The 15,950-nt window shown below is 35.9% G+C and overlaps 1 protein-coding gene across 3 annotated transcripts in view; it reads left to right on the plus strand.

The window, feature by feature from the left end:
• The window catches only part of znf469 (zinc finger protein 469), a 345,099-nt gene that overhangs the window by 248,279 nt on the left and 80,870 nt on the right, over window positions 1-15,950 (plus strand). The window contains exon 4 of one of the 3 annotated variants that reach the window (XM_055193247.2): window positions 5,784-5,939. The exons of the other annotated variants lie outside the window; for them this stretch is intronic. The gene's annotated coding sequence lies outside the window, so the exon portion shown is untranslated. The remainder of the gene's footprint in view (window positions 1-5,783; window positions 5,940-15,950) is intronic. 3 annotated transcript variants of the gene reach the window in all.

Genomic DNA, 15,950 nt, shown 5'->3' on the forward strand with positions numbered 1-15,950 from the left:
TTCTGCCCTTCTAATGCTGCGTTCAGACCAGCCACGGTAGAGGCGTCAATGATTTCAATGTTAAGTCAATGTGAAGACGCGTTGGCGCGTGCCGCGGCAAACGCGCAAATTGAAAAAATTGAACTTTGGCGGAAAAACGCGCCAAGTTAACCAATCAGGAGCTTGCTCTAGTAGTGACGTGATTACAAAAAGTGAGTGGAGTCACAGAAGCCCCTCCCATGATGCAAATTTCCACATGAATGTCTTGATAAATAGATTTTAACGCGCGAATGAAGCGAGTAAACTCAAAATGTTCAAGCGGCAAACTACACGTTGTAGATGCGATTTTGACGCCTCAAACGCGGCTGGTGTCAACCCACGGTAAGATTACATGACATAATAATTCAAACCAAAACTATTAATTTCTAACAATATCGGAAGAAATTTTGTATCGGCGCATCCCTACTTTTAAGCCATTTAGATTTCATTATCACTGAATTCAAGATCTTTTGTCATCTTTTTGTCTTCTTTACTTGGTACGGTGTTTCTGTACAGCTCGACTGGTAAATCATTGTGTTAGCAGTGCAGAAGGTCATGGGATTGATCCTAGGTGGATACATGTACCGAAAAAGTATATGACTTGAATGCACTGTAATTTTTTTACTTAATTTGCTTTAAGTCTGCCAAATGCATGAATGAAGATGTGAATTCATATGACAATGAAGAAGGACAAAGAAAACAACAATTTAAAGAAACAAAAAATGTAAATAAATGCAGCATTTTTGTCGAATCGACATATTTTTATAACAAACATAATATAACAAATTAAGTTAAACAATTTCAACTTGTTTTTATAAGTTATGTCAACTTTTTTAAGTCAAAACTTAAAATAGTAGGTTTGTATTGACTTGCGAAACCAATTTTTTTAACTTCATGCTGAATTTCTTTTTTCAGTGTAAGAATAAAAAGAAAAGCTAAAGGGGACATATCATAAAAATCTGACTTTTTCCATGTTTAAGCGCTATAGTTGGGTTCCCAGTGCTTCTATCAACCTAAAAAATGTGAAAAAGATCAACCCAGTGACTTAGTTTTGGTAAACCATTCTCTGCAAGCATGTGAAAAAATAGGTCATTGAACTGTCCTCCCCTTGTGATCTCATAAGGGGATAATGCAACCCCTTAATCTGCACTATCCAACCACGGCACTGCCATTTATTAAAGAGATCAACTCATTTGCATTTAAAAGGACACACCCAAAAATGGCACCTATATCGCTCACACCTACAAAGTGGCAATTTTAACATGCGACAATAAATTATCTTTATGCTATTTTGAGCTAAAACTTCACATACGTACTCTGGGGACACCAAAGATTTATTTGACATCTTTAAAAAGTCTTGTGAAATGTCCCCCATAATATACGGCATGAATAAGAAAAATAGTGCACAATTAACCCAAAACAATACGAACGTAATAACAATTGTAATGCAACATCAAGCATGCTCGTGGTTGAAGCAATAGGTCATTATTTACACACCCATCCTTATTGTTCCAAACCTAAATCACTTTCTTATGTAAATCCTAAAAGAAGATCTAATGCAGAATGACAGCTTCAGTCCTAAATACACCTTTTTTTATTTAAAAAAAATAGCTCATTGTTCTTTGCAACTGTGCTGACTATTTTTAAATAGTAGAAATAGTTAAATAACATTTTTCTATGTGTGAACTGTCCTTTAAACGTCTTCTAGGGAATATCTGTCATAGCGAATGATCATTTTTCACAGTCCTGAAACCTAAAACCTTCCAGGTACTTCATTTTCAACCACTGTGCCTGATCTTTTCACTTCCATGACAGCAGCTTTACAGTATGTGATGAGAAGTGATGACAGTTTCTTTCTGAAGCATCACTTCTAGTGTAAGGGTACTCAGAAGGGGCAGCTGTTCATGTGGGTACCAAACTTATTGCATTATCTGGAAGTAATTATTCCCCTTACATGCTGGATTCTGGGCCCTGTTTGTCTTTCACTGTCTGACACAGTTGGTCAGCGAATCTCCATTCTCTAATATCCTATTGCAACATCTCCTGGACTCTGTTTAATCCTACTGTCCATCCTCTTTCTCCAGATATTCTCCAGCTGAAATGATGTCATTTCTTAAACTCCCAAAGCTGTCAAAACCAAGTTGGTTGCCTCTTGTCACTTATAGTACCCTTCAGAACATAAAACACATTAACCCGACACAAATGTTTAACAAATATGTTTAATTTAGTCGATTGACCTTTTCCCATTGATAACCTCACACTGGGGCCATAACTAAATGTTTTGTTCCTCGGAAGCCTGGCTTCTGATACTATTCTCACCAACACTTAAAAACAGACACAGTTCTTAAGAAATCTTGCTCAGTGTTAAATATTAGGTATAATACATCAATGTCTTATCTCCCCACCTTTCAAACACTCTGAAGTTAGTGATGCTATACTTACTGTCCAGTAGTCACTATGAGTCTACTAGACTAGTCTACTAAACCAAGATAAGCTGCAGATTCCTGCTGCATTATGCTATTGGCCTTACTGGTACTTCTTTCTGCAGAATTGCAGTAATTCACTGATAATATGTTGTCCCTCAGAGACTTTCCTTTACATTACTAATATGCACGTTTGCATACTCAGAGTTTGGCCTTTGACATCCACATCGCCTATGACACATCATTACTGAATTTCACCAGGCCTGGTCTCAAAGAGTGGGTTCCTGAGAAATTTGAAAGGGCCCTTCCCGTAATGTGAAATTACTTCGAAATTAATCTTAAAAAAGATGATTTAATGCTAATTGTCTAAAACTCTAAGACGGAGTAGAAAGAGAAGATAAACAACAGAGATTCAGAGGGAATGATTTTTCTCTGGAACGTGATAATGAGAAGCTGTCATCGTATTTCGTGAAAATAACAGGGAAAAGGGAAGAAGGTTTCAGCATTTTCTCGTCATAAGAAGTCATCACCTGCTTTAATAAGAGCTGGACAGGTGTGTTTCCCTTTTACAGCTGCAGAGAGAGAGAGAGAGAGAGAGAAAGTGAGGGCGATAGTGGAGAGTGAAGACTTGATGCAGAAGAAGTTGTTTCGAGAGAGAAAGCTGCTCAGAGAGTAGAGCTTTTGAATTTAAAATAGAAAAAAAATATTGAAGGGACAGTTCAGCCAAAATGAAAAACTCTTTGTTATCATTTACTCATTCTCATGCTGTTTCAAACCTTCAGGACTTTCTTCTGTTGAAAACAAAACATGTTGTGCAGAATGTGCAAGCTGTTCTTGTCTTTTCAATGAAAGTGAATGGGAACGTAGACTGTCAAGCTTTAAAAAGTAGAAAAGGTAACATAAAAGTAGTTCATAACATTTGTCTGATGACATTTTGAATCATTATCCAATGAAAACCTAAAATTAGTCATTGGTTACAAGACATATAAAAATAAATGGCATTTGGCATTACTGACCTCAAACCGGTTTGAATTTGAATTGTGTAAATGTGAATGCTCCTGTGGCGTTTGCAAATATTTGAAATTATTAACAATTTCCTCACAAAGTGATTGCATGGCTTCAGCATAAAATAAGTCATTGGTTATAATAGATTGTATCAAAACAAATGGCATTTGGCATTACTGACCTCAAACCGGTTTGAATTTGAATTGTGTTAATGTGAATGCTACTGTGGCGTTTGCAAATATTTTAAATTATTAAAAAGTTCCTTACAAAGTGATTGTATGGTTTTAGCATAAAATTAGTCATTGGTTACAATACATATCAAAACAAATGGCATTTGGCATTACTGACCTCAAACCGGTTTGAATTTGAATTGTGTTAATGTGAATGCTTCTGTGGTGGTGGCAAATATTTGAAATGATTAAAAAGTTCCTCACAAAGTGATTGTATGGGTTTAGCATAAAATTAGTCTTGAAAATACATATTAGTTTTGAAAATACATTTCAAAACAAATGGCATTTGGTATTTCTGACCTCAAACCGGTTTGAATTTGAATTGTGTTTATGTGAATGCTCCTGTGGCATTGGCAAATATTTAATGATTAAAAAGTTCCTCACAAAGTGATTGTATGGTTTTAGCATAAAATTAGTCATTGGTTACAAGACATATCAAAACAAATGGCATTTGGCATTACTGACCTCAAACCGGTTTGAATTTGAATTGTGTTAATGTGAATGCTCCTTTGGCGTTGGCAAATATTTGAAATTATTAAAAAGTTCCTACTAAGTGATTGTATGGCTTCAGCATAAAATTAGTCATTGGTTAAAAGACATATAATAAATGGCATTTGGCATTACTGACCTCAAACTGGTTTGAATTTGAATTGTGTTCATGTGAATGCTCCTGTTGCGTTGGCAGATATTTGAAATTTTTAAAAAGTTCCTCACAAAGTGATTGCATGGTTTTAGCATAAAATAAGTCACTGGTTACAATACATATAATAAATGGCATTGGGCATTACTGACCTCAAACCGGTTTGAATTTGAATTGAGTAAATGTGAATGCTCCTGTGGCGTTGGCAAGTATTTGAAATTATGAAGAAGTTCCTCACAAAGTGATTGTATGGTTTTAGCATAAAATTTGTCATTGATTACAAAACATATAATAAATGGCATTAAGCATTACTGACCTCAAACCAGTTTGAATTTGAATTGTGTTAATGTGAATGCTTCTGTGGTGGTGGCAGATATCTGAAAACTAACAACAATTGCTTCACAAAGTGATTTTATGGCTTTAGCATAAACTTTCTCATTGATTACACAACATATAATAAATGACATTTGGCATTACTGACCTCAAACCGGTTTGAATTTGAATTGAGTAAATGTGAATGCTCCTGTGCGTTGGCAAGTATTTGAAATTATGAAGAAGTTCCTACTAAGTGATTGTATGGTTTAAGCATAAAATGAGTCATTGATTACAAAACATATAATAAATGGCATTGGGCATTACTGACCTCAAACCGGTTTGAATTTGAATTGTGTTTATGTGAATGCTTCTGTGGCAGGCAAATATATGAAAATTATTATCAATTTCCTCACAAAGTGATTGCATGGTTTAAGCATAAAATAAGTCATTGGTTACAATCCGTATCAAACAAATGGCATTACTGACCTCAAACCGGTTTGAATTTGAATTGTGTAACTGTGAATGCTCCTGTGGCGTTGGCAAATATTTGAAATTATTAAAAAGTTCCTCACAAAGTGATTGCATGGTTTTAGCATACATATACATATCAAAACAAATGGCATTAGGAATTACTGACCTCAAACCGGTTTGAACTTGAATTGTGTTAATGTGAATGCTTCTGTGGCAGGCAAGATCTGAAAATTATTATCAATTTCCTCACAAAGGGATTGCATGGCTTCAGCATAAAATAAGTCATTGGTTAGAAAAAAATAAAAATAAATGGCATTTGGATTTACTGACCTTAAACCGGTTTGAATTGTGTTAATGTGAATGCTCCCATGGCAGTGGCAAATATCTGAAAATGATTACAAATTTCCTCACAAATCATTGCATGACTTCAGACTTTAATAATGTTTGATGTTTTTTTAAATGCTTGATGAGCTCTGGTCACCATATACTCTCACTGCAAATAATGAAGTTAAAGGATTCATTTTTGGGTGAACTGTCCCTTTAATAGAAATTTCAGGAGAGGATGAGTGTAAACAAAAAAAGTTGAAACGCTCCGGTTTTGTCATGCTTGGGAGAGTTTTGCCAGCTTCACTTATCTTTCTGGGTTGGGCTAAGTTTTCTCTCTCTCTCTCCTCTCACTAGTTGTCCTCCTCTCTCGCGTGCTCTCTTTGCATTTGGGTGTAATAAGAGCCATGCAGTGACTTGTGGATGAAAGCCGTCAGTTAGTAAGAGTTAGAGGAGTGCGTTAGAGACGCGCGCACACACCGAACAGCCGGGATTTTCAGCGCAGCTTGCAAGGTGAGGATCCAATCTCTCGGCTTGATGCTTCTGTGCATGAATTAATGCAGACGTGCTGTTGTGCTTTATCAGACAACATATACACAGCTGATGGTTGCGTCTGAAGATGATTTAACTTTGTAATGATGTTAAATGTTTTCCACATGCTTTTGAGAGAAGCACACTTTAGTGTCAAAAGGCACCAGAGAGAGGAAGCCATAAACAACAAGTGTTGTGACCTGTCACATGGATATTTGAGCACCTGACAGGTTGAGTTTGTCTTAACTTGTGCAAATAGATGAAATACTTGTTTTTTTTTGTTCAAATCTGTGAAATGTTGCATAGCTGTGATTTGAGTTTATTTGCTTATTTTGTCAAAATTATCACTTTTGTTATGCATGACATAAAAGCAACCATTGGATTTTCTTGTGCATGATAAAACGACTCCTCTGGCTTTTATTATTATTATTATATATATATATTTTTTTTGCATTGAGGCAGGTGTTTTTTGCACATGCAGCTTTGATTTGCGGTAGACATTCATAATAAATGGACAATAACGAAATGAGTCATGGCAGCTGTGCAGGTATTTAAGACACAATATATGTAGGATCTATAGCATGATGCTGGCCCTCTTCCATAACTTTAACAGCTTATTACAGCGGTACATCAGCCATGAATAATCCCCGCACATGATGCAGAGCCGGCACCTACCTTTCATTCATAGATTTACCATCCACCGGTCGCTCATAAAAGTAGCCTCCCAGGTAAATCATGCTGGGAGGTCACTCGCAAGGGTCATGCAAAGAATCTAAGATATTCATCAGCGGCGAACCCGCGTCCCACCCAACCCATCTCTTTTTCCTCGCTCTCCCCTGTGGCATTTTCCACGGATGCATGCTCGGTCCTGTCACTGAGGGTAATGTGGATACTCCGAGGTGCCTGCCGTACTCATTTGCGCATGGAAAGTAAACGGCTGGCAGTGCCAGATTTAATAGACACTGTTATTTTTTTCCCCTGCGGATGGAAGTTTTGGGACGGCTACTGTTTGTTGGCCACGGGCCGGTATGCAGGAGGTCCTGTTGGGTGTATTTCCAGGCGCCTGTGTTAATTCATGCTCAGCGTGGAGTTATTGAAATATTCGTGATTTAATGTAGGAGGTTTTATAACTTCCTGCATGGGACATTTCATTGCAACTGTTAATGCAATGCATTTTTGCATGCACTGCAGCTGTATGCATTCGTTGCTTTTCGCCAAAAATCTTCTGCATATTGTGCATTATACAATTTCTGGCCATGGGAGCAGTACAGTAGTGTACAAATGCACATCTATTGCTGTAATCCATAATTGCATAAATAGTAAGTAGCTGAATTTAGTAATAAATTTACAACAGCAGGACTTCTCGTTCTCAAATTTGAAACAGCACTTGATGCGTTTGTGTGTTTCCCATCTGTCAACCTGACGTTTAGACTATTTAGAAAGCAACTATTATTGAGATGCATTGTTTAATATTCAAAAGCTGCTTGGGGAAACATTAATAAAGCCATGCTATAATTCTGTAAACAATTAATTACTTTTAGAAAGTGCATAAAACACACCAAAAATACTAAACTTCTCCAAATTAGCTTTGTTTTGACATTATATCATTAATTAAAATCCATAATAATAGGTTTGCATGCATGTCACTTACTATTTGTACAATCTTACAAAACCTGTTCCCAAAAAGTGCACATTTGGATCTGAAGAGTGCATATTAGTACCATATCTGCACCTAAATGATACATATTAGGACCATCTCAGTGACAACTTTGTAATTGTGAGAAACAATAACAAAAAGAAAAGGTACAGTATGGTAAATAAAGCCGTGTACTACAGTATATACAGGACAGTGTAGATATGCATACGTCTGTGTTTGATCATGCATAGCCAGATTTATATCAACAGATACTGCGGGGCATGTAAAGTGACCAAAAATGGCCAGATAGTAGACAACAATAGGCATTGCAAAACAGATCCATATGGAAAAGTGTCTTATATCCCGCAGCAGTATTTAATAGAAAAAACGTGCGTCGGATCAAACGCAGACATTAATAACTGATCAAGGGAAGTTCGAGTCGAAGACACAAAGGGTGGGGTGGTGATTGGATCCTTACTACAGTACATGACAGAGATGTTTAGAGGTGAGACATCAGAAAATATCCAGGAGGGAGGGATAACAGACTGAGCGTACTGAATTAAAGAGCGCTTGAAATTGTGGCCACCAGATGGCCCTTTAAATAACATATTGGAGTCGAAACACGGGTCCCGCTTTCTTACGTAACCTCTCCCCCCACCCCATCCTTAGCTGTCTGGGCCCGTGCCAATATTTTCCCTGTGTAGTTCTCATTACTACAGTAATGCATTTGGACTGAACTCATCTCGGCACGTGACCTGCCCTTTTTCTCTCTCTTACAACCAAATACACAATGACATATCAGACCTTTAAATTACCAGAATTCCTCGTTGTATTTTGTGATGTATGCTAAGCATCAAATGGCCATTAGCTTTGCTTATAGGGATTTACACAAACACATAAATGTCAGTACTTAACTTTGATGCATAATTTGATACTTTTGTGATTTGGATGTGAATCAGAGCACATGGCTTGGATATAGATTTACATTACATTTACATCTATGCATCTGGCAGACGCATTTATTCAAAGCAGCTTACAGTGGATTCAAGCTATACATTTAATCAGTATATAGTGAGAGTAAGGCTGCAAAATGATTAATCAGGACTAATTGTTTGCAGAATAAAAGTTTTTGTTTACATCAAATATATGTGTGTATTGTGTATAATAATTATGTATTTATAAGTACTGTACACACATGAATGTATACATTTAAAAAAAATATTTATATATTAATTATTTATAATTATATATAAAATAAAATATACATAAATATAAAAATGTATATTTATATAATTTATATATAATTTATTTTAGATATAATTATAAATAATATATACATAGATTTTTTTCTTAAAATTATACATGCATGTGTGTGTATTTATATAAAGAGATGAATTATATACAGACACACAGATGTATTTATATATACATAATTATTATACGCAATACACACATATATTGATGTAAACAAAAACTTTTATTCTGCAAACGATTAGTTGCGATTAATCATTTTGCACCCCTAAATGAGAGTGAATGCATGCAGTGAACATTGCCAAATGTTTAAGCGCTGTTAAAGGGATAGTTCACCCAAAAATGAAAAGACTTTATATTACTTAGAAGCCCTATTGACTTCCATAGTAGGATAAAAGAATACTATGGAAGTCAATGGGGATTCTTATCAGTTTGGTTACAAATATTCCTCAAAATATCTTCCTTTTTGCGTATATCAGAACAAAGACATTTATACATTATTTTAATTTTTGGGTGAACTATCCCTTTAAAGAAACATAAGCAATCTTGCAGATGCTTTTATCCAAAACCGCTTACAGTGGATTCAAGCTATACATTTTATCAGTATCAATATATAATAAGAGTAGGGCTTCAAAACGATTAATCGCAACCAATCGTTTGCATAATAAAAGTGTTTGTTTACATCAAATATATGTATGTATTGTGTATAATAATTTTGTGTACAGTAAATACACACACATGCATGTATAATTTTAAGGAAAAAAACTATTTATATTAAGTATTTATAATTATATATAAAATAAATGATATATAAATATAAAAATGTATATACAAATGTAAATATATACATGCATCTGTGTGTATTTAATTATTATAAACAATACACACATATATTTGATGTAAACAAACACTTTTATTCTGCAAACGATTAGTCGCGATTAATCGTTTTGCAGCCCTAAATGAGAGTGAATGCAGTGCAGTAAACAGTGCCAAATGTTATAGCAGTGTTAAAGGGATAGTTCACCCAAAAATGAAAATACTTTATATTACTTAGCCATAGTAGGATAAAAGAATACTATGGAAGAGAATGGGGCTTCTGATCAGTTTGGTTACAACATTCCTCAAAATATCTTTCTTTGTGTATATCAGAACAAATACATTTATACAGTTTTGTAACAACCTTATTTTAATTTTTTGGGTGAACTATCCCTTTAAAGAAAAATGAGCAATCTGGCAGACGCTTTTATGCAAAGCCGTTTATAGTGGATTCAAGCTATACATTTTATCAGTATCAATGTGAGTAGGGCTGCAAAACGATTAATCGTGACTAATCGTTTGCAGAATAAAAGTTTTTGTTTACATCAAATATATGTATGTATTGTGTATAATAATTACAATTATAATAAATACAGTATATAAATACACACACACACATACATGTATAATTTTAAGAAAAAAATATTTATATATTAAGTATTTATAATTATATATAAAATAAATATTATATAAATATAAAAATGTATATACAAATGTAAATATATACATGCATCTGTGTGTATTTATATATTTACATAATTATTCTACACAATACACACATATATTGATGTAAACAAAAACTTTTATTCTGAAAACGATTAGTTGCGATTAATCACTTTGGAGCCCTAAATGAGAGTGAATGCAGTGAACAGTGCCAAATGTTTAAGCAGTGTTAAAGGGATAGTTCACCCAAAAATGAAAAGACTTTAAATTATTTAGAAGCCCTACTGACTTCCATAGTAGGATAAAAGAATACTATGGAAGTCAATGGGGATTCTTATCAGTTTGGTTACAAATATTCCTCAAAATATCTTACTTTTTGCGTATATCAGAACAAAGACATTTATGCATTATTTTAATTTTTGGGTGAACTATCCCTTTAAAGAAAAATGAGCAAACTTTAAAGTTTAAATGTATTCACTATTTACTCCCCCTCGTTGCTGAAAACCGTTTTTGTGGAGAAAATTTCTGCAAACTGTCCAAACAAAACTTTTCCATTAAATGGAAAATGAGGTTTCAAACTCCAAAAGGAAAAGAAATTCCCAGTGACATGTATCAGATTCAAAGCCCACAGGTACGTTTTCATGTCAGTTAAATGACTGATGGCCCATTCACATGAGCTTGCAGAGACACACATCTCAGATAATCCGCTGGACGATTGGGTACCATTGAAATAAATAGGCTGTGAGTCTGAATCTGCATTCCAAAAATCCATTTTATATTCTGCTACAGGCAACCCTCCAAAACTCATGCTGATACCACCTCATTTGGCCTGCCTTGTATTTTCTATTTACTGTAGAAGTATCTAATCTTTCTGTTTGCAGACTACTGAACTTTGTAGGAAAGTGACTCTGTCCTCACATGATATTTATGGAAAACTAAAACTAAATTAGCATTCCCCAATCAAGTTTAAGCCGGCCCTCGGGACATAGTATTTCTCATGTGCTGTGATCCAAAAACTCTGCTTCTTGTGTTTTTTGACAATATGGATGAATAGCTGGATGAGATAGTGATTATATGTTTTCCTTGTTTCATCTGTGACAGCCATGACAATGTAATTGATCGCTCCGAATACGGTAATTTCCGAAAATCAGAAACAGTTGTTATCCAGGACACAGATTACTATCGTGCATCAATCACAAAATATCACAAATTAATTAATGCAACCATATGAGCTCAGCCTTTAGTCTTTTTTAAAACATGCTCCGTATCAGCAAAGCTCTATGTTTTATTATGGTAATCACATCATTTTATATACTTCCTGTGCCGCTTTCCTTTGAAACTGCACTACAGTTGAGCAGTCTTTTAAGTGGTTCATATTTCTGAAGTTATATAGACTACATACAGACTTATTTCTGGTTGTTGTTAGTTTTAAGGTCAGCAGTAAACACAAGCACTCATTCATTTTGCTTTCATACTTCATACTTTCCTCTGCGGCGAATGATTCAAAGCATACGAAACAAAACACATCTGCTGATCCGTGAAAAGAATGCCAGTCTTCAAACTCAATTGGTTTTGTATGTTGTGTGTGTTCTGTATCTTGGGTCTAGACAAGATTACAATACAGTATGGAGTTGGCCTCCAGCAGCACCATCTGCATGGTTTTCATTGATTTAAGGCAGAAGTCCACTATGAAGAGTGCATCAGATTTGGTAAAAGTGCACATCGAGGGCTTACAAAGTAGAGCTACCTTCTGAAACCCATATGACATTTCGTACACCATAAAGTCTCGTTGGGTTCACGGTATGAACAGATACAGGTTACATGATTATTGCTCAGAGGTTGTATTGGGTGAACGTTGCCAATTATTCTTTTTTTCATTCAGTTTGTTCGCATTTGCTGCTGTTACAAAGTATGCAAATTGGCATACAGCCATAGTTAGTGTGAAGTTATGTTGTTTTGATTGTTGCATTTATTCGCAATCGCCGAATGACTTTATCAACACATGAATCTGTTTTCCTCACGTTTCAGGAATGAAGTCCATTGGGTTTATGGGAAACCGCGGTGCTGTCTGTATGTTTGCCTGGAGATATACGTTTACAGACATGTGTTAATGGTTGCGTGTAGATCTATTTAGCCACGCCTGAGCGATTACGGAAGTTTCCGCTCCAGGGGAAGCGTGATAAACATCATGAAGATCACGTCTGGTTCATCTATACGTTCAAGCGGTCGTTGTTCCCTCTGTACCACAGAAGAAGAGGATGTGGAGGGGTCTTTTGATTGCCACGGTTGTCGTTTGCCGAAGGCGCTTGACTTTACAACCATTAACTTATGTTCCAGCATCAAGCACCATCCGGCCCACCACCTGTATCAATTGTACGTTTATTATGAAAGCAGTAAAAGTATACGAGCCCCGCCCTTCTCCGAAGGGGAAACGAAAGGGGAGAGAAAAGCTGAGAAGTTGTAGTAGATTGCCTCCAGACCGCATCCTCGCCCAAATTAACGCCCCCCTGTCGAGATTATAAAGAGGAAGAGTGAAGGGAACGCGAAACGGCACAAATTCGGTCAAAGTTAGCATAACATTTTTTTGTTTTCGGAAGATGTTATATTGAGAAATGAGAAATCGCAGTTTTCTTTGTGTTAAAATAATGGTCCAAAAACTTTGGGTTTTTTGTATTTTGTCAAGCCAGAGTTGATGTACCGTATCTGTGGCGTATTTTTGACTACCACGGACCATAATTTTGATTCGTCCCTCAGCGTATATAAATGAGCTGGAAACATGTTGACAATTAATACACTTATAATGGACGCTTATGGGGCAAGCGGTCCAAAAGGTTTAAAAGGGTAACATGTATATATCTTTGTTAAAACACTTTAAAGGATAAGTCCATTTTCTTTAAAAAAAATCCAGATAATTTACTCACCACCATGTCATCCAAAATTTTGACGTCTTTCTTTGTTCAGTCGAGAAGGAATTATGTTTTTTGAGGAAAACATTTCAGTATTTTTGTCATTTTAATGGACCCCAACACTTAACAGTTTTAATGTAGTTTAAAATTGCAGTTTCAAAGGACTCTAAACGATCTCAAACGAGGCATAAGGGTCTTATATAGCAAAACTATTGTCATTTTTGGCAAAAATATGCACTTTAAAACCACAACTTCTCATCTTCCTCCAGCCGTGTGACGCGCCAGTGCAACCTCACATAATACGTTATCACATCAAGAGGTCACGGATGACGTATGCGAAACTACGCCCCAGTGTTTACAAGTGTGGAGAAAGAGGACTGTTCCGACGTTGTTGTATGTTGTATGTTTAAAATGGTCCGCAAATGTGCGTTTCATATATGTAACACGTGACCTTTCCACGTCATTACGCAATTATGTGAGATCGCGCTGGCGCGTCACACAGCCGGAGGAAGACGAGTTGTTGTTGTTTAAGTTGCATATTTTTTATTTTTCTTGCCAAAAATGACAATCGTTTTGCTAGATAAAACCCTTATGGCTCGTTTGGGATAGTTTAAAAACTGCAATTTTAAACTGCATTAAAACTGTTAAGTGTTGGGGTCCATTAAAGTCCATTAAAATGAGAAAAATCCTGGAACGTTTTCCTCAAAAAACATAATTTCTTCTCGACTGAACAAAGAAAGACATCTTCATTTTGGATGGTGGTGGTGAGTAAATTATCTGAATTTTTTTTTTAAAAAATGGACTAATCCTTTAAGTAAAAAATATTTATTGATCGAGCTGTTAAAGGAATAGTTAACCCATATGATAATTCCATACTTTAGTCGAACTCAAACTACATTTGAAGTGCCTCTTATGTTTTTTATAAAGCTCAAAATGGCGAAGCTTCAAAAAGCACACACATCCATCATTGAAGTGATCCAGATGACTCCAGTGAGTTAATGTTTGTCTTCTGAAGTGAAACAATATGATTGTGAGAGAAAACATTTCGTATTTTGAGCCTATTCACGTTTATGCATTTTATTCAAAGCAACTTACAGTGCAGTACAATATACATTTCTTTTTTATCAGCGTGTGTGTTCTGTGAGTTCGAACCCATGACCTTTTGCGCTGCTAACGCAAGGCTCTACCACTGAGCTATACAGTAGTGATCTATATATTTAGTGATCGATACGTCACCTATCCATGGAAACCAGGCCTTGACATCAATTTTTTTGCTCACCAGCCAAAGTGGCTAGTTGTTTTCGAAAGTTACAAGCCACTCATGATTTTAAGTGGCCACAATTTAGTTGTTGGTAAAATACATTTTATATGATTATAGACTTTGGCATCCTAAAATGACTTTATTTTGAGTCATTTTACTTGAATAAAATTTTAATAGATTGATTCTCAAACGCAGATTGAGCATCCAAATTAAAACTACATTTATTGGCTGGTATATATCAGGTATATCAGTATAGATCATATCATATATTTAGTAGCAGTGTCACGATTCTCCAAATCCTCGATTCGATTACATTTTCGATTCTAAAGTCACGATTAGATTCTCGTTTTTTACCAATTTTTTAAAGCACAAAAATGCTATGCCATTTTTAGACTAGACTTTTATGAAATATAATATCTGACCTTGAACCCGGAGATGCCCTGCCATGTTAGTCGTGCTGCCTGTGGAAAAATATGGTACATGCACATACCTGATAAAACGAAACTTCCTGTCAGATTAACATTCCTGTCAGTACTTTGCACCTTAAAAACGCGCTTTTATTACCGTCAGACGAGATTGTGAAACTATAACCCAATAAGTCATGTGTAAATGCTGTTTTTAAACAACTGAAATATGTTGTTGTGAAACTTAAACAGATCTCAGTTTAGAGAAACGACCGGTCCTGGTACAGACGCGTTCTGCTGTGCACACACTTTAAATCTCTTCAATCACTTCCATGCAATAGTTTTATCTTTCCCGAAGTGTGTGTTTGTGCGCTCAGATGGCATCCCGTGCATTCGCAAATCCATCAGCGTTCAAGCTCTCTATGGTAAATAATCCCTACTGTACGTTGCACATTACGCATTATCTATAATTTCGCATAACTTTTAAGAAAACTACAAAAAAATATATTCAACCTGCCAAAGTGGCTAGTGGGATTGGTTGTCAGTGGAAATCTACCCACATTTGGCGGGTTGACGGGTGTTAATGTCAAGCCCTGATGGAAACAGAGATTAGTGTGATACATTCAAATTTGCCATTATTCGACGTTCTTGGTGTGCAGCTTTCCATGGTGATCAGTTTGTTTCCATGGATACTAACCTATTTGGAGTCATTTGGATTTGGGTCTTCGCCATGTTGACCCCCCATTTAAAATGACAGTATAAAATGATTTGCTTATGTTCAGCTTAGGGATGCACCGAATCCAGGATTCAGACGAATACTTGGCTTATTGATGGTGTTCGGGATTTTTTTTCCACCGCACCGAACCGTAGGCTTGCGCTACACTGGTCGACGTCACAAGGCCAATGATTACACACATCGGGTGCTAACGTGGAGATACGTTTTTTCTTTCGATGAGCCTTAGGGGCGGTTCACATTTCGCGGGCGCACCTGAAAAAACGAGCGTGTCGCACTGCATCGATTTCATTATGTATAGGCTTATGGTAATTGTCAAAATA

The sequence above is a fragment of the Misgurnus anguillicaudatus genome, chromosome 6, assembly GCF_027580225.2.
Source record: "Misgurnus anguillicaudatus chromosome 6, ASM2758022v2, whole genome shotgun sequence".
NCBI classification, from domain to species: domain Eukaryota; kingdom Metazoa; phylum Chordata; class Actinopteri; order Cypriniformes; family Cobitidae; genus Misgurnus; species Misgurnus anguillicaudatus.